This window comes from Haemorhous mexicanus, chromosome 6 (genome assembly GCF_027477595.1).
Source record: "Haemorhous mexicanus isolate bHaeMex1 chromosome 6, bHaeMex1.pri, whole genome shotgun sequence".
Classification (NCBI taxonomy): domain Eukaryota; kingdom Metazoa; phylum Chordata; class Aves; order Passeriformes; family Fringillidae; genus Haemorhous; species Haemorhous mexicanus.
This window is the reverse complement of record NC_082346.1, coordinates 8,066,001-8,086,627: the sequence shown is the minus strand read 5'-3', so window position 1 is coordinate 8,086,627 and position 20,627 is coordinate 8,066,001.

The window sequence follows — 20,627 nt, the reverse complement described above, 5'->3', positions numbered from 1 at the left end:
ACCTCTCTCAATTTGAGAGGTGTGCACAGAATCCCAGTGCTGTGTGTCTTTGCTCTTGGCGTCCCAGCATCTGCCGGGGCTTTCCGTCTCCCAGAGGCCAACAAGCGGCTTCTTCGCGCAAAGAGCCTGGTGCCGGTCGAGGTGAGCTCCGGAGAGCGGCTTCTGCCTAAAAGGCGCCCGGGACCGGCGCCTACCTTCGAAGAGCTTCGGATGCCGGTCTCCTTCGTCTCCTTTCGCCTACAGCTTAGCTTTTTTTCTGAAAAGCTTTTCTCCTGAAAACCATTTTTACTGAAAAGTTTTGCAGTATTTGTCTCAGGGAGAAACGGTGTCAGCACAGCAAGCCTCCCTCCGGGTTTTCCGAGCATTTAATCGAGTTCTTACCAGTTCGGAGAAGAAAAGAAATCGCCAAAAAGTCCACAGAGTGCTGCATAAGCTTTAGAAGGATGCACAGGAAAGTGGTCAAAGAAACTCTTTCCCTAGCAATGCTTATGTATGTTTAAACTGCTGGCGAGTGAATAGATCTTGACCTCTCTCAATTTGAGAGGTGTGCACAGAATCCCAGTGCTGTGTGTCTTTGCTCTTAAGCGTCCCAGCATCTGCCGGGGCTTTCTGTCTCTCAGAGGCCAACAAGCGGCTTCTTCCCGCAAAGAGCCTTGTGCCGGTCGAGGTGCCCTCCGGAGAGCGGCTTCTGCCGAAAGGCGCCCGGGACCGGCGCCTACCTTCGGGGAGCTTCGGATGCCGGTCTCCTTCGTCTCCTTTCGCCTACAGCTTAGCTTTTTTTCTGAAAAGCTTTTCTCCTGAAAACCATTTTTACTGAAAAGTTTTGCAGTATTTGTCTCAGGGAGAAACGGTGTCAGCACAGCAAGCCTCCCTCCTGGTTTTCCGAGCATTTAATCGAGTTCTTACCAGCTCGGAGAAGAAAAGAAATCGCCAAAAATTCCACAGTGTGCTGCATAAGCTTTAGAAGGATGCACAGGAAAGTGGTCAAAGAAACTCTTTCCCTAGCAATGCTTATGTATGTTTAAACTGCTGGCGAGTGAATAGATCTTGACCTCTCTCAATTTGAGAGGTGTGCACAGAATCCCAGTGCTGTGTGTCTTTGCTCTTGGCGTCCCAGCATCTGCCGGGGCTTTCCGTCTCCCAGAGGCCAACAAGCGGCTTCTTCGCGCAAAGAGCCTGGTGCCGGTCGAGGTGAGCTCCGGAGAGCGGCTTCTGCCTAAAAGGCGCCCGGGACCGGCGCCTACCTTCGAAGAGCTTCGGATGCCGGTCTCCTTCGTCTCCTTTCGCCTACAGCTTAGCTTTTTTTCTGAAAAGCTTTTCTCCTGAAAACCATTTTTACTGAAAAGTTTTGCAGTATTTGTCTCAGGGAGAAACGGTGTCAGCACAGCAAGCCTCCCTCCGGGTTTTCCGAGCATTTAATCGAGTTCTTACCAGTTCGGAGAAGAAAAGAAATCGCCAAAAAGTCCACAGAGTGCTGCATAAGCTTTAGAAGGATGCACAGGAAAGTGGTCAAAGAAACTCTTTCCCTAGCAATGCTTATGTATGTTTAAACTGCTGGCGAGTGAATAGATCTTGACCTCTCTCAATTTGAGAGGTGTGCACAGAATCCCAGTGCTGTGTGTCTTTGCTCTTAAGCGTCCCAGCATCTGCCGGGGCTTTCTGTCTCTCAGAGGCCAACAAGCGGCTTCTTCCCGCAAAGAGCCTTGTGCCGGTCGAGGTGCCCTCCGGAGAGCGGCTTCTGCCGAAAGGCGCCCGGGACCGGCGCCTACCTTCGGGGAGCTTCGGATGCCGGTCTCCTTCGTCTCCTTTCGCCTACAGCTTAGCTTTTTTTCTGAAAAGCTTTTCTCCTGAAAACCATTTTTACTGAAAAGTTTTGCAGTATTTGTCTCAGGGAGAAACGGTGTCAGCACAGCAAGCCTCCCTCCTGGTTTTCCGAGCATTTAATCGAGTTCTTACCAGCTCGGAGAAGAAAAGAAATCGCCAAAAATTCCACAGTGTGCTGCATAAGCTTTAGAAGGATGCACAGGAAAGTGGTCAAAGAAACTCTTTCCCTAGCAATGCTTATGTATGTTTAAACTGCTGGCGAGTGAATAGATCTTGACCTCTCTCAATTTGAGAGGTGTGCACAGAATCCCAGTGCTGTGTGTCTTTGCTCTTGGCGTCCCAGCATCTGCCGGGGCTTTCCGTCTCCCAGAGGCCAACAAGCGGCTTCTTCGCGCAAAGAGCCTGGTGCCGGTCGAGGTGAGCTCCGGAGAGCGGCTTCTGCCGAAAGGCGCCCGGGACCGGCGCCTACCTTCGGGGAGCTTCGGATGCCGGTCTCCTTCGTCTCCTTTCGCCTACAGCTTAGCTTTTTTTCTGAAAAGCTTTTCTCCTGAAAACCATTTTTACTGAAAAGTTTTGCAGTATTTGTCTCAGGGAGAAACGGTGTCAGCACAGCAAGCCTCCCTCCGGGTTTTCCGAGCATTTAATCGAGTTCTTACCAGTTCGGAGAAGAAAAGAAATCGCCAAAAAGTCCACAGAGTGCTGCATAAGCTTTAGAAGGATGCACAGGAAAGTGGTCAAAGAAACTCTTTCCCTAGCAATGCTTATGTATGTTTAAACTGCTGGCGAGTGAATAGATCTTGACCTCTCTCAATTTGAGAGGTGTGCACAGAATCCCAGTGCTGTGTGTCTTTGCTCTTAAGCGTCCCAGCATCTGCCGGGGCTTTCTGTCTCTCAGAGGCCAACAAGCGGCTTCTTCCCGCAAAGAGCCTTGTGCCGGTCGAGGTGCCCTCCGGAGAGCGGCTTCTGCCGAAAGGCGCCCGGGACCGGCGCCTACCTTCGGGGAGCTTCGGATGCCGGTCTCCTTCGTCTCCTTTCGCCTACAGCTTATCTTTTTTTCTGAAAAGCTTTTCTCCTGAAAACCATTTTTACTGAAAAGTTTTGCAGTATTTGTCTCAGGGAGAAACGGTGTCAGCACAGCAAGCCTCCCTCCTGGTTTTCCGAGCATTTAATCGAGTTCTTACCAGTTCGGAGAAGAAAAGAAATCGCCAAAAAGTCCACAGAGTGCTGCATAAGCTTTAGAAGGATGCACAGGAAAGTGGTCAAAGAAACTCTTTCCCTAGCAATGCTTATGTATGTTTAAACTGCTGGCGAGTGAATAGATCTTGACCTCTCTCAATTTGAGAGGTGTGCACAGAATCCCAGTGCTGTGTGTCTTTGCTCTTAAGCGTCCCAGCATCTGCCGGGGCTTTCTGTCTCCCGGAGGCCAACAAGCGGCTTCTTCCCGCAAAGAGCCTTGTGCCGGTCGAGGTGAGCTCCGGAGAGCGGCTTCTGCCGAAAGGCGCCCGGGACCGGCGCCTACCTTCGGGGAGCTTCGGATGCCGGTCTCCTTCGTCTCCTTTCGCCTACAGCTTAGCTTTTTTTCTGAAAAGCTTTTCTCCTGAAAACCATTTTTACTGAAAAGTTTTGCAGTATTTGTCTCAGGGAGAAACGGTGTCAGCACAGCAAGCCTCCCTCCTGGTTTTCCGAGCATTTAATCGAGTTCTTACCAGCTCGGAGAAGAAAAGAAATCGCCAAAAAGTCCACAGTGTGCTGCATAAGCTTTAGAAGGATGCACAGGAAAGTGGTCAAAGAAACTCTTTCCCTAGCAATGCTTATGTATGTTTAAACTGCTGGCGAGTGAATAGATCTTGACCTCTCTCAATTTGAGAGGTGTGCACAGAATCCCAGTGCTGTGTGTCTTTGCTCTTAAGCGTCCCAGCATCTGCCGGGGCTTTCTGTCTCCCAGAGGCCAACAAGCGGCTTCTTCGCGCAAAGAGCCTGGTGCCGGTCGAGGTGCCCTCCAGAGAGCGGCTTCTGCCGAAAGGCGCCCGGGACCGGCGCCTACCTTCGGGGAGCTTCGGATGCTGGTCTCCTTCGTCTCCTTTCCCCTACATCTTAGCTTTTTATCTGAAAAGCTTTTTTCCTGAAAACCTTTTTTACTGGAAAGGTTTTTACTGAAGAGCTTTTTAGTATTCTCTAAAGGAGAAACTGTGTCAGCACAGCAAAGACTCCCTCGAGGTTTTCCATGCAGTTCATAGAGTTCTTACCATCTCGGAGGAGAAAAGAAATCGCCAAAAAGTCCACAGTGTGCTGCATAAGCTTTAGAAGGATGCACAGGAAAGTGGTCAAAGAAACTCTTTCCCTAGCAATGCTTATGTATGTTTAAACTGCTGGCGAGTGAATAGATCTTGACCTCTCTCAATTTGAGAGGTGTGCACAGAATCCCAGTGCTGTGTGTCTTTGCTCTTAAGCGTCCCAGCATCTGCCGGGGCTTTCCGTCTCCCGGAGGCCAACAAGCGGCTTCTTCGCGCAAAGAGCCTGGTGCCGGTCGAGGTGAGCTCCGGAGAGCGGCTTCTGCCTAAAAGGCGCCCGGGACCGGCGCCTACCTTCGGGGAGCTTCGGATGCCGGTCTCCTTCGTCTCCTTTCGCCTACAGCTTAGCTTTTTTTCTGAAAAGCTTTTCTCCTGAAAACCATTTTTACTGAAAAGTTTTGCAGTATTTGTCTCAGGGAGAAACGGTGTCAGCACAGCAAGCCTCCCTCCGGGTTTTCCGAGCATTTAATCGAGTTCTTACCAGTTCGGAGAAGAAAAGAAATCGCCAAAAAGTCCACAGTGTGCTGCATAAGCTTTAGAAGGATGCACAGGAAAGTGGTCAAAGAAACTCTTTCCCTAGCAATGCTTATGTATGTTTAAACTGCTGGCGAGTGAATAGATCTTGACCTCTCTCAATTTGAGAGGTGTGCACAGAATCCCAGTGCTGTGTGTCTTTGCTCTTAAGCGTCCCAGCATCTGCGGGGCTTTCTGTCTCCCAGAGGCCAACAAGCGGCTTCTTCGCGCAAAGAGCCTGGTGCCGGTCGAGGTGCGCTCCAGAGAGCGGCTTCTGCCGAAAGGCGCCCGGGACCGGCGCCTACCTTCGGGGAGCTTCGGATGCCGGTCTCCTTCGTCTCCTTTCCCCTACATCTTAGCTTTTTTTCTGAAAAGCTTTTCTCCTGAAAACCATTTTTACTGAAAAGTTTTGCAGTATTTGTCTCAGAGAGAAACGGTGTCAGCACAGCAAGCCTCCCTCCGGGTTTTCCGAGCATTTAATCGAGTTCTTACCAGTTCGGAGAAGAAAAGAAATCGCCAAAAAGTCCACAGTGTGCTGCATAAGCTTTAGAAGGATGCACAGGAAAGTTGTCAAAGAAACTCTTTCCCTAGCAATGCTTATGTATGTTTAAACAGCTGCAGAGTGAATAGATCTTGACCTCTCTCAATTTGAGAGGTGTGCACAGAATCCCAGTGCTGTGTGTCTTTGCTCTTGGCGTCCCAGCATCTGCCGGGGCTTTCCGTCTCCCAGAGGCCAACAAGCGGCTTCTTCGCGCAAAGAGCCTGGTGCCGGTCGAGGTGAGCTCCGGAGAGCGGCTTCTGCCTAAAAGGCGCCCGGGACCGGCGCCTACCTTCGGGGAGCTTCGGATGCCGGTCTCCTTCGTCTCCTTTCGCCTACAGCTTAGCTTTTTTTCTGAAAAGCTTTTCTCCTGAAAACCATTTTTACTGAAAAGTTTTGCAGTATTTGTCTCAGGGAGAAACGGTGTCAGCACAGCAAGCCTCCCTCCGGGTTTTCCGAGCATTTAATCGAGTTCTTACCAGTTCGGAGAAGAAAAGAAATCGCCAAAAAGTCCACAGAGTGCTGCATAAGCTTTAGAAGGATGCACAGGAAAGTGGTCAAAGAAACTCTTTCCCTAGCAATGCTTATGTATGTTTAAACTGCTGGCGAGTGAATAGATCTTGACCTCTCTCAATTTGAGAGGTGTGCACAGAATCCCAGTGCTGTGTGTCTTTGCTCTTAAGCGTCCCAGCATCTGCCGGGGCTTTCTGTCTCTCAGAGGCCAACAAGCGGCTTCTTCCCGCAAAGAGCCTTGTGCCGGTCGAGGTGCCCTCCGGAGAGCGGCTTCTGCCGAAAGGCGCCCGGGACCGGCGCCTACCTTCGGGGAGCTTCGGATGCCGGTCTCCTTCGTCTCCTTTCGCCTACAGCTTAGCTTTTTTTCTGAAAAGCTTTTCTCCTGAAAACCATTTTTACTGAAAAGTTTTGCAGTATTTGTCTCAGGGAGAAACGGTGTCAGCACAGCAAGCCTCCCTCCTGGTTTTCCGAGCATTTAATCGAGTTCTTACCAGCTCGGAGAAGAAAAGAAATCGCCAAAAATTCCACAGTGTGCTGCATAAGCTTTAGAAGGATGCACAGGAAAGTGGTCAAAGAAACTCTTTCCCTAGCAATGCTTATGTATGTTTAAACTGCTGGCGAGTGAATAGATCTTGACCTCTCTCAATTTGAGAGGTGTGCACAGAATCCCAGTGCTGTGTGTCTTTGCTCTTGGCGTCCCAGCATCTGCCGGGGCTTTCCGTCTCCCAGAGGCCAACAAGCGGCTTCTTCGCGCAAAGAGCCTGGTGCCGGTCGAGGTGAGCTCCGGAGAGCGGCTTCTGCCTAAAAGGCGCCCGGGACCGGCGCCTACCTTCGAAGAGCTTCGGATGCCGGTCTCCTTCGTCTCCTTTCGCCTACAGCTTAGCTTTTTTTCTGAAAAGCTTTTCTCCTGAAAACCATTTTTACTGAAAAGTTTTGCAGTATTTGTCTCAGGGAGAAACGGTGTCAGCACAGCAAGCCTCCCTCCGGGTTTTCCGAGCATTTAATCGAGTTCTTACCAGTTCGGAGAAGAAAAGAAATCGCCAAAAAGTCCACAGAGTGCTGCATAAGCTTTAGAAGGATGCACAGGAAAGTGGTCAAAGAAACTCTTTCCCTAGCAATGCTTATGTATGTTTAAACTGCTGGCGAGTGAATAGATCTTGACCTCTCTCAATTTGAGAGGTGTGCACAGAATCCCAGTGCTGTGTGTCTTTGCTCTTAAGCGTCCCAGCATCTGCCGGGGCTTTCTGTCTCTCAGAGGCCAACAAGCGGCTTCTTCCCGCAAAGAGCCTTGTGCCGGTCGAGGTGCCCTCCGGAGAGCGGCTTCTGCCGAAAGGCGCCCGGGACCGGCGCCTACCTTCGGGGAGCTTCGGATGCCGGTCTCCTTCGTCTCCTTTCGCCTACAGCTTAGCTTTTTTTCTGAAAAGCTTTTCTCCTGAAAACCATTTTTACTGAAAAGTTTTGCAGTATTTGTCTCAGGGAGAAACGGTGTCAGCACAGCAAGCCTCCCTCCTGGTTTTCCGAGCATTTAATCGAGTTCTTACCAGCTCGGAGAAGAAAAGAAATCGCCAAAAATTCCACAGTGTGCTGCATAAGCTTTAGAAGGATGCACAGGAAAGTGGTCAAAGAAACTCTTTCCCTAGCAATGCTTATGTATGTTTAAACTGCTGGCGAGTGAATAGATCTTGACCTCTCTCAATTTGAGAGGTGTGCACAGAATCCCAGTGCTGTGTGTCTTTGCTCTTGGCGTCCCAGCATCTGCCGGGGCTTTCCGTCTCCCAGAGGCCAACAAGCGGCTTCTTCGCGCAAAGAGCCTGGTGCCGGTCGAGGTGAGCTCCGGAGAGCGGCTTCTGCCGAAAGGCGCCCGGGACCGGCGCCTACCTTCGGGGAGCTTCGGATGCCGGTCTCCTTCGTCTCCTTTCGCCTACAGCTTAGCTTTTTTTCTGAAAAGCTTTTCTCCTGAAAACCATTTTTACTGAAAAGTTTTGCAGTATTTGTCTCAGGGAGAAACGGTGTCAGCACAGCAAGCCTCCCTCCGGGTTTTCCGAGCATTTAATCGAGTTCTTACCAGTTCGGAGAAGAAAAGAAATCGCCAAAAAGTCCACAGAGTGCTGCATAAGCTTTAGAAGGATGCACAGGAAAGTGGTCAAAGAAACTCTTTCCCTAGCAATGCTTATGTATGTTTAAACTGCTGGCGAGTGAATAGATCTTGACCTCTCTCAATTTGAGAGGTGTGCACAGAATCCCAGTGCTGTGTGTCTTTGCTCTTAAGCGTCCCAGCATCTGCCGGGGCTTTCTGTCTCCCAGAGGCCAACAAGCGGCTTCTTCGCGCAAAGAGCCTGGTGCCGGTCGAGGTGAGCTCCGGAGAGCGGCTTCTGCCGAAAGGCGCCCGGGACCGGCGCCTACCTTCGGGGAGCTTCGGATGCCGGTCTCCTTCGTCTCCTTTCGCCTACAGCTTAGCTTTTTTTCTGAAAAGCTTTTCTCCTGAAAACCATTTTTACTGAAAAGTTTTGCAGTATTTGTCTCAGGGAGAAACGGTGTCAGCACAGCAAGCCTCCCTCCTGGTTTTCCGAGCATTTAATCGAGTTCTTACCAGCTCGGAGAAGAAAAGAAATCGCCAAAAAGTCCACAGTGTGCTGCATAAGCTTTAGAAGGATGCACAGGAAAGTGGTCAAAGAAACTCTTTCCCTAGCAATGCTTATGTATGTTTAAACTGCTGGCGAGTGAATAGATCTTGACCTCTCTCAATTTGAGAGGTGTGCACAGAATCCCAGTGCTGTGTGTCTTTGCTCTTAAGCGTCCCAGCATCTGCCGGGGCTTTCTGTCTCCCAGAGGCCAACAAGCGGCTTCTTCGCGCAAAGAGCCTGGTGCCGGTCGAGGTGCCCTCCAGAGAGCGGCTTCTGCCGAAAGGCGCCCGGGACCGGCGCCTACCTTCGGGGAGCTTCGGATGCCGGTCTCCTTCGTCTCCTTTCCCCTACATCTTAGCTTTTTATCTGAAAAGCTTTTTTCCTGAAAACCTTTTTTACTGGAAAGGTTTTACTGAAGAGCTTTTTAGTATTCTCTAAAGGAGAAACTGTGTCAGCACAGCAAAGACTCCCTCGAGGTTTTCCATGCAGTTCATAGAGTTCTTACCATCTCGGAGGAGAAAAGAAATCGCCAAAAAGTCCACAGTGTGCTGCATAAGCTTTAGAAGGATGCACAGGAAAGTGGTCAAAGAAACTCTTTCCCTAGCAATGCTTATGTATGTTTAAACTGCTGGCGAGTGAATAGATCTTGACCTCTCTCAATTTGAGAGGTGTGCACAGAATCCCAGTGCTGTGTGTCTTTGCTCTTAAGCGTCCCAGCATCTGCCGGGGCTTTCCGTCTCCCGGAGGCCAACAAGCGGCTTCTTCGCGCAAAGAGCCTGGTGCCGGTCGAGGTGAGCTCCGGAGAGCGGCTTCTGCCTAAAAGGCGCCCGGGACCGGCGCCTACCTTCGGGGAGCTTCGGATGCCGGTCTCCTTCGTCTCCTTTCGCCTACAGCTTAGCTTTTTTTCTGAAAAGCTTTTCTCCTGAAAACCATTTTTACTGAAAAGTTTTGCAGTATTTGTCTCAGGGAGAAACGGTGTCAGCACAGCAAGCCTCCCTCCGGGTTTTCCGAGCATTTAATCGAGTTCTTACCAGTTCGGAGAAGAAAAGAAATCGCCAAAAAGTCCACAGAGTGCTGCATAAGCTTTAGAAGGATGCACAGGAAAGAGGTCAAAGAAACTCTTTCCCTAGCAATGCTTATGTATGTTTAAACTGCTGGCGAGTGAATAGATCTTGACCTCTCTCAATTTGAGAGGTGTGCACAGAATCCCAGTGCTGTGTGTCTTTGCTCTTAAGCGTCCCAGCATCTGCCGGGGCTTTCTGTCTCCCAGAGGCCAACAAGCGGCTTCTTCCCGCAAAGAGCCTTGTGCCGGTCGAGGTGAGCTCCGGAGAGCGGCTTCTGCCGAAAGGCGCCCGGGACCGGCGCCTACCTTCGGGGAGCTTCGGATGCCGGTCTCCTTCGTCTCCTTTCGCCTACAGCTTAGCTTTTTTTCTGAAAAGCTTTTCTCCTGAAAACCATTTTTACTGAAAAGTTTTGCAGTATTTGTCTCAGGGAGAAACAGTGTCAGCACAGCAAGCCTCCCTCCTGGTTTTCCGAGCATTTAATCGAGTTCTTACCAGCTCGGAGAAGAAAAGAAATCGCCAAAAAGTCCACAGTGTGCTGCATAAGCTTTAGAAGGATGCACAGGAAAGTGGTCAAAGAAACTCTTTCCCTAGCAATGCTTATGTATGTTTAAACTGCTGGCGAGTGAATAGATCTTGACCTCTCTCAATTTGAGAGGTGTGCACAGAATCCCAGTGCTGTGTGTCTTTGCTCTTAAGCGTCCCAGCATCTGCCGGGGCTTTCTGTCTCCCAGAGGCCAACAAGCGGCTTCTTCGCGCAAAGAGCCTTGTGCCGGTCGAGGTGCGCTCCAGAGAGCGGCTTCTGCCGAAAGGCGCCCGGGACCGGCGCCTACCTTCGGGGAGCTTCGGATGCCGGTCTCCTTCGTCTCCTTTCCCCTACATCTTAGCTTTTTATCTGAAAAGCTTTTTTCCTGAAAACCTTTTTTACTGGAAAGGTTTTTACTGAAGAGCTTTTTAGTATTCTCTAAAGGAGAAACTGTGTCAGCACAGCAAAGACTCCCTCGAGGTTTTCCATGCAGTTCATAGAGTTCTTACCATCTCGGAGGAGAAAAGAAATCGTCAAATTGTCCACGGAGTGCTGCATAAGCTTTAGAGGGACGCACAGGAAAGTGGTCGATGAAACTCTTTCCCTAGCGATCTTTATGTATGTTTTAACTGCTGCAGAGTGAATCGTTCTTGACCTCTCTCAATTTGAGAGCTACCCACTGAATGCCGGTGCTGTGCGGCTTTGCTCTTCGAGTCTCAGCATCTGCCGAGCTCTCCGTCTCCCGGAGGCCAACAAGCGGCTTCTTCCCGCAAAGAGCCTGGTGCCGGTCGAGGTGAGCTCCGGAGAGCGGCTTCTGCCGAAAGGCGCCCGGGACCGGCGCCTACCTTCGGGGAGCTTCGGATGCCGGTCTCCTTCGTCTCCTTTCGCCTACATCTTACCTTTTTTTCTGAAAAGCTTTTCTCCTGAAAACCATTTTTACTGAAAAGTTTTGCAGTATTTGTCTCAGGGAGAAACGGTGTCAGCACAGCAAGCCTCCCTCCTGGTTTTCCGAGCATTTAATCGAGTTCTTACCAGTTCGGAGAAGAAAAGAAATCGCCAAAAATTCCACAGTGTGCTGCATAAGCTTTAGAAGGATGCACAGGAAAGTGGTCAAAGAAACTCTTTCCCTAGCAATGCTTATGTATGTTTAAACTGCTGCAGAGTGAATAGATCTTGACCTCTCTCAATTTGAGAGGTGTGCACAGAATCCCAGTGCTGTGTGTCTTTGCTCTTGGCGTCCCAGCATCTGCCGGGGCTTTCCGTCTCCCGGAGGCCAACAAGCGGCTTCTTCGCGCAAAGAGCCTGGTGCCGGTCGAGGTGCCCTCCGGAGAGCGGCTTCTGCCGAAAGGCGCCCGGGACCGGCGCCTACCTTCGGGGAGCTTCGGATGCCGGTCTCCTTCGTCTCCTTTCGCCTACAGCTTAGCTTTTTTTCTGAAAAGCTTTTCTCCTGAAAACCATTTTTACTGAAAAGTTTTGCAGTATTTGTCTCAGGGAGAAACGGTGTCAGCACAGCAAGCCTCCCTCCTGGTTTTCCGAGCATTTAATCGAGTTCTTACCAGTTCGGAGAAGAAAAGAAATCGCCAAAAAGTCCACAGAGTGCTGCATAAGCTTTAGAAGGATGCACAGGAAAGTGGTCAAAGAAACTCTTTCCCTAGCAATGCTTATGTATGTTTAAACTGCTGGCGAGTGAATAGATCTTGACCTCTCTCAATTTGAGAGGTGTGCACAGAATCCCAGTGCTGTGTGTCTTTGCTCTTAAGCGTCCCAGCATCTGCCGGGGCTTTCTGTCTCCCAGAGGCCAACAAGCGGCTTCTTCCCGCAAAGAGCCTTGTGCCGGTCGAGGTGCGCTCCAGAGAGCGGCTTCTGCCGAAAGGCGCCCGGGACCGGCGCCTACCTCCGGGGAGCTTCGGATGCCGGTCTCCTTCGTCTCCTTTCCCCTACATCTTAGCTTTTTATCTGAAAAGCTTTTTTCCTGAAAACCTTTTTTACTGGAAAGGTTTTTACTGAAGAGCTTTTTAGTATTCTCTAAAGGAGAAACTGTGTCAGCACAGCAAAGACTCCCTCGAGGTTTTCCATGCAGTTCATAGAGTTCTTACCATCTCGGAGGAGAAAAGAAATCGTCAAATTGTCCACGGAGTGCTGCATAAGCTTTAGAGGGACGCACAGGAAAGTGGTCGATGAAACTCTTTCCCTAGCGATCTTTATGTATGTTTAAACTGCTGCAGAGTGAATCGTTCTTGACCTCTCTCAATTTGAGAGCTACCCACTGAATGCCGGTGCTGTGCGGCTTTGCTCTTCGAGTCTCAGCATCTGCCGAGCTCTCCGTCTCCCGGAGGCCAACAAGCGGCTTCTTCGCGCAAAGAGCCTGGTGCCGGTCGAGGTGAGCTCCGGAAGGCGGCTTCTGCCGAAAGGCGCCCGGGACCGGCGCCTACCTTCGGGGAGCTTCGGATGCCGGTCTCCTTCGTCTCCTTTCGCCTACATCTTACCTTTTTTTCTGAAAAGCTTTTCTCCTGAAAACCATTTTTACTGAAAAGTTTTGCAGTATTTGTCTCAGGGAGAAACGGTGTCAGCACAGCAAGCCTCCCTCCTGGTTTTCCGAGCATTTAATCGAGTTCTTACCAGCTCGGAGAAGAAAAGAAATCGCCAAAAATTCCACAGTGTGCTGCATAAGCTTTAGAAGGATGCACAGGAAAGTGGTCAAAGAAACTCTTTCCCTAGCAATGCTTATGTATGTTTAAACTGCTGCAGAGTGAATCGTTCTTGACCTCTCTCAATTTGAGAGGTGTGCACAGAATCCCAGTGCTGTGTGTCTTTGCTCTTGGCGTCCCAGCATCTGCCGGGGCTTTCCGTCTCCCGGAGGCCAACAAGCGGCTTCTTCGCGCAAAGAGCCTGGTGCCGGTCGAGGTGAGCTCCGGAGAGCGGCTTCTGCCGAAAGGCGCCCGGGACCGGCGCCTACCTTCGGGGAGCTTCGGATGCCGGTCTCCTTCGTCTCCTTTCGCCTACAGCTTATCTTTTTTTCTGAAAAGCTTTTCTCCTGAAAACCATTTTTACTGAAAAGTTTTGCAGTATTTGTCTCAGGGAGAAACGGTGTCAGCACAGCAAGCCTCCCTCCTGGTTTTCCGAGCATTTAATCGAGTTCTTACCAGTTCGGAGAAGAAAAGAAATCGCCAAAAAGTCCACAGAGTGCTGCATAAGCTTTAGAAGGATGCACAGGAAAGTGGTCAAAGAAACTCTTTCCCTAGCAATGCTTATGTATGTTTAAACTGCTGGCGAGTGAATAGATCTTGACCTCTCTCAATTTGAGAGGTGTGCACAGAATCCCAGTGCTGTGTGTCTTTGCTCTTAAGCGTCCCAGCATCTGCCGGGGCTTTCTGTCTCCCAGAGGCCAACAAGCGGCTTCTTCCCGCAAAGAGCCTTGTGCCGGTCGAGGTGCGCTCCAGAGAGCGGCTTCTGCCGAAAGGCGCCCGGGACCGGCGCCTACCTTCGGGGAGCTTCGGATGCCGGTCTCCTTCGTCTCCTTCCCCCTAAATCTTAGCTTTTTATCTGAAAAGCTTTTTTCCTGAAAACCTTTTTTACTGGAAAGGTTTTTACTGAAGAGCTTTTTAGTATTCTCTAAAGGAGAAACTGTGTCAGCACAGCAAAGACTCCCTCGAGGTTTTCCATGCAGTTCATAGAGTTCTTACCATCTCGGAGGAGAAAAGAAATCGTCAAATTGTCCACGGAGTGCTGCATAAGCTTTAGAGGGACGCACAGGAAAGTGGTCGATGAAACTCTTTCCCTAGCGATCTTTATGTATGTTTAAACTGCTGCAGAGTGAATCGTTCTTGACCTCTCTCAATTTGAGAGCTACCCACTGAATGCCGGTGCTGTGCGGCTTTGCTCTTCGAGTCTCAGCATCTGCCGAGCTCTCCGTCTCCCGGAGGCCAACAAGCGGCTTCTTCGCGCAAAGAGCCTGGTGCCGGTCGAGGTGCGCTCCAGAGAGCGGCTTCTGCCGAAAGGCGCCCGGGACCGGCGCCTACCTTCGGGGAGCTTCGGATGCCGGTCTCCTTCGTCTCCTTTCGCCTACAGCTTAGCTTTTTTTCTGAAAAGCTTTTCTCGTGAAAACCATTTTTACTGAAAAGTTTTGCAGTATTTGTCTCAGGGAGAAACGGTGTCAGCACAGCAAGCCTCCCTCCTGGTTTTCCGAGCATTTAATCGAGTTCTTACCAGCTCGGAGAAGAAAAGAAATCGCCAAAAATTCCACAGTGTGCTGCATAAGCTTTAGAAGGATGCACAGGAAAGTGGTCAAAGAAACTCTTTCCCTAGCAATGCTTATGTATGTTTAAACTGCTGCAGAGTGAATCGTTCTTGACCTCTCTCAATTTGAGAGGTGTGCACAGAATCCCAGTGCTGTGTGTCTTTGCTCTTGGCGTCCCAGCATCTGCCGGGGCTTTCCGTCTCCCGGAGGCCAACAAGCGGCTTCTTCGCGCAAAGAGCCTGGTGCCGGTCGAGGTGCCCTCCGGAGAGCGGCTTCTGCCGAAAGGCGCCCGGGACCGGCGCCTACCTTCGGGGAGCTTCGGATGCCGGTCTCCTTCGTCTCCTTTCCCCTACATCTTAGCTTTTTTTCTGAAAAGCTTTTCTCCTGAAAACCATTTTTACTGAAAAGTTTTGCAGTATTTGTCTCAGGGAGAAACGGTGTCAGCACAGCAAGCCTCCCTCCGGGTTTTCCGAGCATTTAATCGAGTTCTTACCAGTTCGGAGAAGAAAAGAAATCGCCAAAAAGTCCACAGTGTGCTGCATAAGCTTTAGAAGGATGCACAGGAAAGTGGTCAAAGAAACTCTTTCCCTAGCAATGCTTATGTATGTTTAAACTGCTGCAGAGTGAATCGTTCTTGACCTCTCTCAATTTGAGAGGTGTGCACAGAATCCCAGTGCTGTGTGTCTTTGCTCTTAAGCGTCCCAGCATCTGCCGGGGCTTTCTGTCTCCCAGAGGCCAACAAGCGGCTTCTTCGCGCAAAGAGCCTTGTGCCGGTCGAGGTGCGCTCCAGAGAGCGGCTTCTGCCGAAAGGCGCCCGGGACCGGCGCCTACCTTCGGGGAGCTTCGGATGCCGGTCTCCTTCGTCTCCTTTCCCCTACATCTTAGCTTTTTATCTGAAAAGCTTTTTTCCTGAAAACCTTTTTTACTGGAAAGGTTTTTACTGAAGAGCTTTTTAGTATTCTCTAAAGGAGAAACTGTGTCAGCACAGCAAAGACTCCCTCGAGGTTTTCCATGCAGTTCATAGAGTTCTTACCATCTCGGAGGAGAAAAGAAATCGTCAAATTGTCCACGGAGTGCTGCATAAGCTTTAGAGGGACGCACAGGAAAGTGGTCGATGAAACTCTTTCCCTAGCGATCTTTATGTATGTTTAAACTGCTGCAGAGTGAATCGTTCTTGACCTCTCTCAATTTGAGAGCTACCCACTGAATGCCGGTGCTGTGCGGCTTTGCTCTTCGAGTCTCAGCATCTGCCGAGCTCTCCGTCTCCCGGAGGCCAACAAGCGGCTTCTTCGCGCAAAGAGCCTGGTGCCGGTCGAGGTGAGCTCCGGAGAGCGGCTTCTGCCGAAAGGCGCCCGGGACCGGCGCCTACCTTCGGGGAGCTTCGGATGCCGGTCTCCTTCGTCTCCTTTCGCCTACATCTTACCTTTTTTTCTGAAAAGCTTTTCTCCTGAAAACCATTTTTACTGAAAAGTTTTGCAGTATTTGTCTCAGGGAGAAACGGTGTCAGCACAGCAAGCCTCCCTCCTGGTTTTCCGAGCATTTAATCGAGTTCTTACCAGCTCGGAGAAGAAAAGAAATCGCCAAAAATTCCACAGTGTGCTGCATAAGCTTTAGAAGGATGCACAGGAAAGTGGTCAAAGAAACTCTTTCCCTAGCAATGCTTATGTATGTTTAAACTGCTGGCGAGTGAATCGTTCTTGACCTCTCTCAATTTGAGAGGTGTGCACAGAATCCCAGTGCTGTGTGTCTTTGCTCTTGGCGTCCCAGCATCTGCCGGGGCTTTCCGTCTCCCGGAGGCCAACAAGCGGCTTCTTCGCGCAAAGAGCCTGGTGCCGGTCGAGGTGAGCTCCGGAGAGCGGCTTCTGCCGAAAGGCGCCCGGGACCGGCGCCTACCTTCGGGGAGCTTCGGATGCCGGTCTCCTTCGTCTCCTTTCCCCTACATCTTAGCTTTTTATCTGAAAAGCTTTTCTCCTGAAAACCATTTTTACTGAAAAGTTTTGCAGTATTTGTCTCAGGGAGAAACGGTGTCAGCACAGCAAGCCTCCCTCCGGGTTTTCCGAGCATTTAATCGAGTTCTTACCAGTTCGGAGAAGAAAAGAAATCGCCAAAAAGTCCACAGTGTGCTGCATAAGCTTTAGAAGGATGCACAGGAAAGTGGTCAAAGAAACTCTTTCCCTAGCAATGCTTATGTATGTTTAAACTGCTGCAGAGTGAATCGTTCTTGACCTCTCTCAATTTGAGAGGTGTGCACAGAATCCCAGTGCTGTGTGTCTTTGCTCTTAAGCGTCCCAGCATCTGCCGGGGCTTTCTGTCTCCCAGAGGCCAACAAGCGGCTTCTTCCCGCAAAGAGCCTTGTGCCGGTCGAGGTGAGCTCCGGAGAGCGGCTTCTGCCGAAAGGCGCCCGGGACCGGCGCCTACCTCCGGGGAGCTTCGGATGCCGGTCTCCTTCGTCTCCTTTCCCCTACATCTTAGCTTTTTATCTGAAAAGCTTTTTTCCTGAAAACCTTTTTTACTGGAAAGGTTTTTACTGAAGAGCTTTTTAGTATTCTCTAAAGGAGAAACTGTGTCAGCACAGCAAAGACTCCCTCGAGGTTTTCCATGCAGTTCATAGAGTTCTTACCATCTCGGAGGAGAAAAGAAATCGTCAAATTGTCCACGGAGTGCTGCATAAGCTTTAGAGGGACGCACAGGAAAGTGGTCGATGAAACTCTTTCCCTAGCGATCTTTATGTATGTTTAAACTGCTGCAGAGTGAATCGTTCTTGACCTCTCTCAATTTGAGAGCTACCCACTGAATGCCGGTGCTGTGCGGCTTTGCTCTTCGAGTCTCAGCATCTGCCGAGCTCTCCGTCTCCCGGAGGCCAACAAGCGGCTTCTTCGCGCAAAGAGCCTGGTGCCGGTCGAGGTGAGCTCCGGAGAGCGGCTTCTGCCGAAAGGCGCCCGGGACCGGCGCCTACCTTCGGGGAGCTTCGGATGCCGGTCTCCTTCGTCTCCTTTCGCCTACATCTTACCTTTTTTTCTGAAAAGCTTTTCTCCTGAAAACCATTTTTACTGAAAAGTTTTGCAGTATTTGTCTCAGGGAGAAACTGTGTCAGCACAGCAAGCCTCCCTCCTGGTTTTCCGAGCATTTAATCGAGTTCTTACCAGCTCGGAGAAGAAAAGAAATCGCCAAAAAGTCCACAGTGTGCTGCATAAGCTTTAGAAGGATGCACAGGAAAGTGGTCAAAGAAACTCTTTCCCTAGCAATGCTTATGTATGTTTAAACTGCTGCAGAGTGAATCGTTCTTGACCTCTCTCAATTTGAGAGGTGTGCACAGAATCCCAGTGCTGTGTGTCTTTGCTCTTGGCGTCCCAGCATCTGCCGGGGCTTTCCGTCTCCCGGAGGCCAACAAGCGGCTTCTTCGCGCAAAGAGCCTGGTGCCGGTCGAGGTGAGCTCCGGAGAGCGGCTTCTGCCGAAAGGCGCCCGGGACCGGCGCCTACCTTCGGGGAGCTTCGGATGCCGGTCTCCTTCGTCTCCTTTCGCCTACAGCTTAGCTTTTTTTCTGAAAAGCTTTTCTCCTGAAAACCATTTTTACTGAAAAGTTTTGCAGTATTTGTCTCAGGGAGAAACGGTGTCAGCACAGCAAGCCTCCCTCCTGGTTTTCCGAGCATTTAATCGAGTTCTTACCAGTTCGGAGAAGAAAAGAAATCGCCAAAAAGTCCACAGAGTGCTGCATAAGCTTTAGAAGGATGCACAGGAAAGTGGTCAAAGAAACTCTTTCCCTAGCAATGCTTATGTATGTTTAAACTGCTGGCGAGTGAATAGATCTTGACCTCTCTCAATTTGAGAGGTGTGCACAGAATCCCAGTGCTGTGTGTCTTTGCTCTTAAGCGTCCCAGCATCTGCCGGGGCTTTCTGTCTCCCGGAGGCCAACAAGCGGCTTCTTCGCGCAAAGAGCCTTGTGCCGGTCGAGGTGCGCTCCAGAGAGCGGCTTCTGCCAAAAGGCGCCCGGGACCGGCGCCTACCTTCGGGGAGCTTCGGATGCCGGTCTCCTTCGTCTCCTTCCCCCTAAATCTTAGCTTTTTATCTGAAAAGCTTTTTTCCTGAAAACCTTTTTTACTGGAAAGGTTTTTACTGAAGAGCTTTTTAGTATTCTCTAAAGGAGAAACTGTGTCAGCACAGCAAAGACTCCCTCGAGGTTTTCCATGCAGTTCATAGAGTTCTTACCATCTCGGAGGAGAAAAGAAATCGTCAAATTGTCCACGGAGTGCTGCATAAGCTTTAGAGGGACGCACAGGAAAGTGGTCGATGAAACTCTTTCCCTAGCGATCTTTATGTATGTTTTAACTGCTGCAGAGTGAATCGTTCTTGACCTCTCTCAATTTGAGAGCTACCCACTGAATGCCGGTGCTGTGCGGCTTTGCTCTTCGAGTCTCAGCATCTGCCGAGCTCTCCGTCTCCCGGAGGCCAACAAGCGGCTTCTTCGCGCAAAGAGCCTGGTGCCGGTCGAGGTGAGCTCCGGAGAGCGGCTTCTGCCGAAAGGCGCCCGGGACCGGCGCCTACCTTCGGGGAGCTTCGGATGCCGGTCTCCTTCGTCTCCTTTCGCCTACATCTTACCTTTTTTTCTGAAAAGCTTTTCTCCTGAAAACCATTTTTACTGAAAAGTTTTGCAGTATTTGTCTCAGGGAGAAACGGTGTCAGCACAGCAAGCCTCCCTCCTGGTTTTCCGAGCATTTAATCGAGTTCTTACCAGTTCGGAGAAGAAAAGAAATCGCCAAAAAGTGCACAGAGTGCTGCATAAGCTTTAGAAGGATGCACAGGAAAGTGGTCAAAGAAACTCTTTCCCTAGCAATGCTTATGTATGTTCAAACTGCTGCAGAGTGAATCGTTCTTGACCACTCTCAATTTGAGAGGTGTGCACAGAATCCCAGTGCTGTGTGTCTTTGCTCTTGGCGTCACAGCATCTGCCGGGGCTTTCCGTCTCCCGGAGGCCAACAAGCGGCTTCTTCGCGCAAAGAGCCTGGTGCTGGTCGAGGTGAGCTCCGGAGAGCGGCTTCTGCCGAAAGGCGCCCGGGACCGGCGCCTACCTTCGGGGAGCTTCGGATGCCGGTCTCCTTCGTCTCCTTTCGCCTACAGCTTAGCTTTTTTTCTGAAAAGCTTTTCTCGTGAAAACCATTTTTACTGAAAAGTTTTGCAGTATTTGTCTCAGGGAGAAACGGTGTCAGCACAGCAAGCCTCCCTCCTGGTTTTCCGAGCATTTAATCGAGTTCTTACCAGCTCGGAGAAGAAAAGAAATCGCCAAAAATTCCACAGTGTGCTGCATAAGCTTTAGAAGGATGCACAGGAAAGTGGTCAAAGAAACTCTTTCCCTAGCAATGCTTATGTATGTTTAAACTGCTGCAGAGTGAATCGTTCTTGACCTCTCTCAATTTGAGAGGTGTGCACAGAATCCCAGTGCTGTGTGTCTTTGCTCTTGGCGTCCCAGCATCTGCCGGGGCTTTCCGTCTCCCAGAGGCCAACAAGCGGCTTCTTCGCGCAAAGAGCCTGGTGCCGGTCGAGGTGCCCTCCGGAGAGCGGCTTCTGCCGAAAGGCGCCCGGGACCGGCGCCTACCTTCGGGGAGCTTCGGATGCCGGTCTCCTTCGTCTCCTTTCGCCTACAGCTTACCTTTTTTTCTGAAAAGCTTTTCTCCTGAAAACCATTTTTACTGAAAAGTTTTGCAGTATTTGTCTCAGGGAGAAACGGTGTCAGCACAGCAAGCCTCCCTCCGGGTTTTCCGAGCATTTAATCGAGTTCTTACCAGTTCGGAGAAGAAAAGAAATCGCCAAAAAGTCCACAGAGTGCTGCATAAGCTTTAGAAGGATGCACAGGAAAGTGGTCAAAGAAACTCTTTCCCTAGCAATGCTTATGTATGTTTAAACTGCTGGCGAGTGAATAGATCTTGACCTCTCTCAATTTGAGAGGTGTGCACAGAATCCCAGTGCTGTGTGTCTTTGCTCTTAAGCGTCCCAGCATCTGCCGGGGCTTTCTGTCTCCCAGAGGCCAACAAGCGGCTTCTTCGAGCAAAGAGCCTTGTGCCGGTCGAGGTGCGCTCCAGAGAGCGGCTTCTGCCGAAAGGCGCCCGGGACCGGCGCCTACCTTCGGGGAGCTTCGGATGCCGGTCTCCTTCGTCTCCTTCCCCCTAAATCTTAGCTTTTTATCTGAAAAGCTTTTTTCCTGAAAACCTTTTTTACTGGAAAGGTTTTTACTGAAGAGCTTTTTAGTATTCTCTAAAGGAGAAACTGTGTCAGCACAGCAAAGACTCCCTCGAGGTTTTCCATGCAGTTCATAGAGTTCTTACCATCTCGGAGGAGAAAAGAAATCGTCAAATTGTCCACGGAGTGCTGCATAAGCTTTAGAGGGACGCACAGGAAAGTGGTCGATGAAACTCTTTCCCTAGCGATCTTTATGTATGTTTAAACTGCTGCAGAGTGAATCGTTCTTGACCTCTCTCAATTTGAGAGCTACCCACTGAATGCCGGT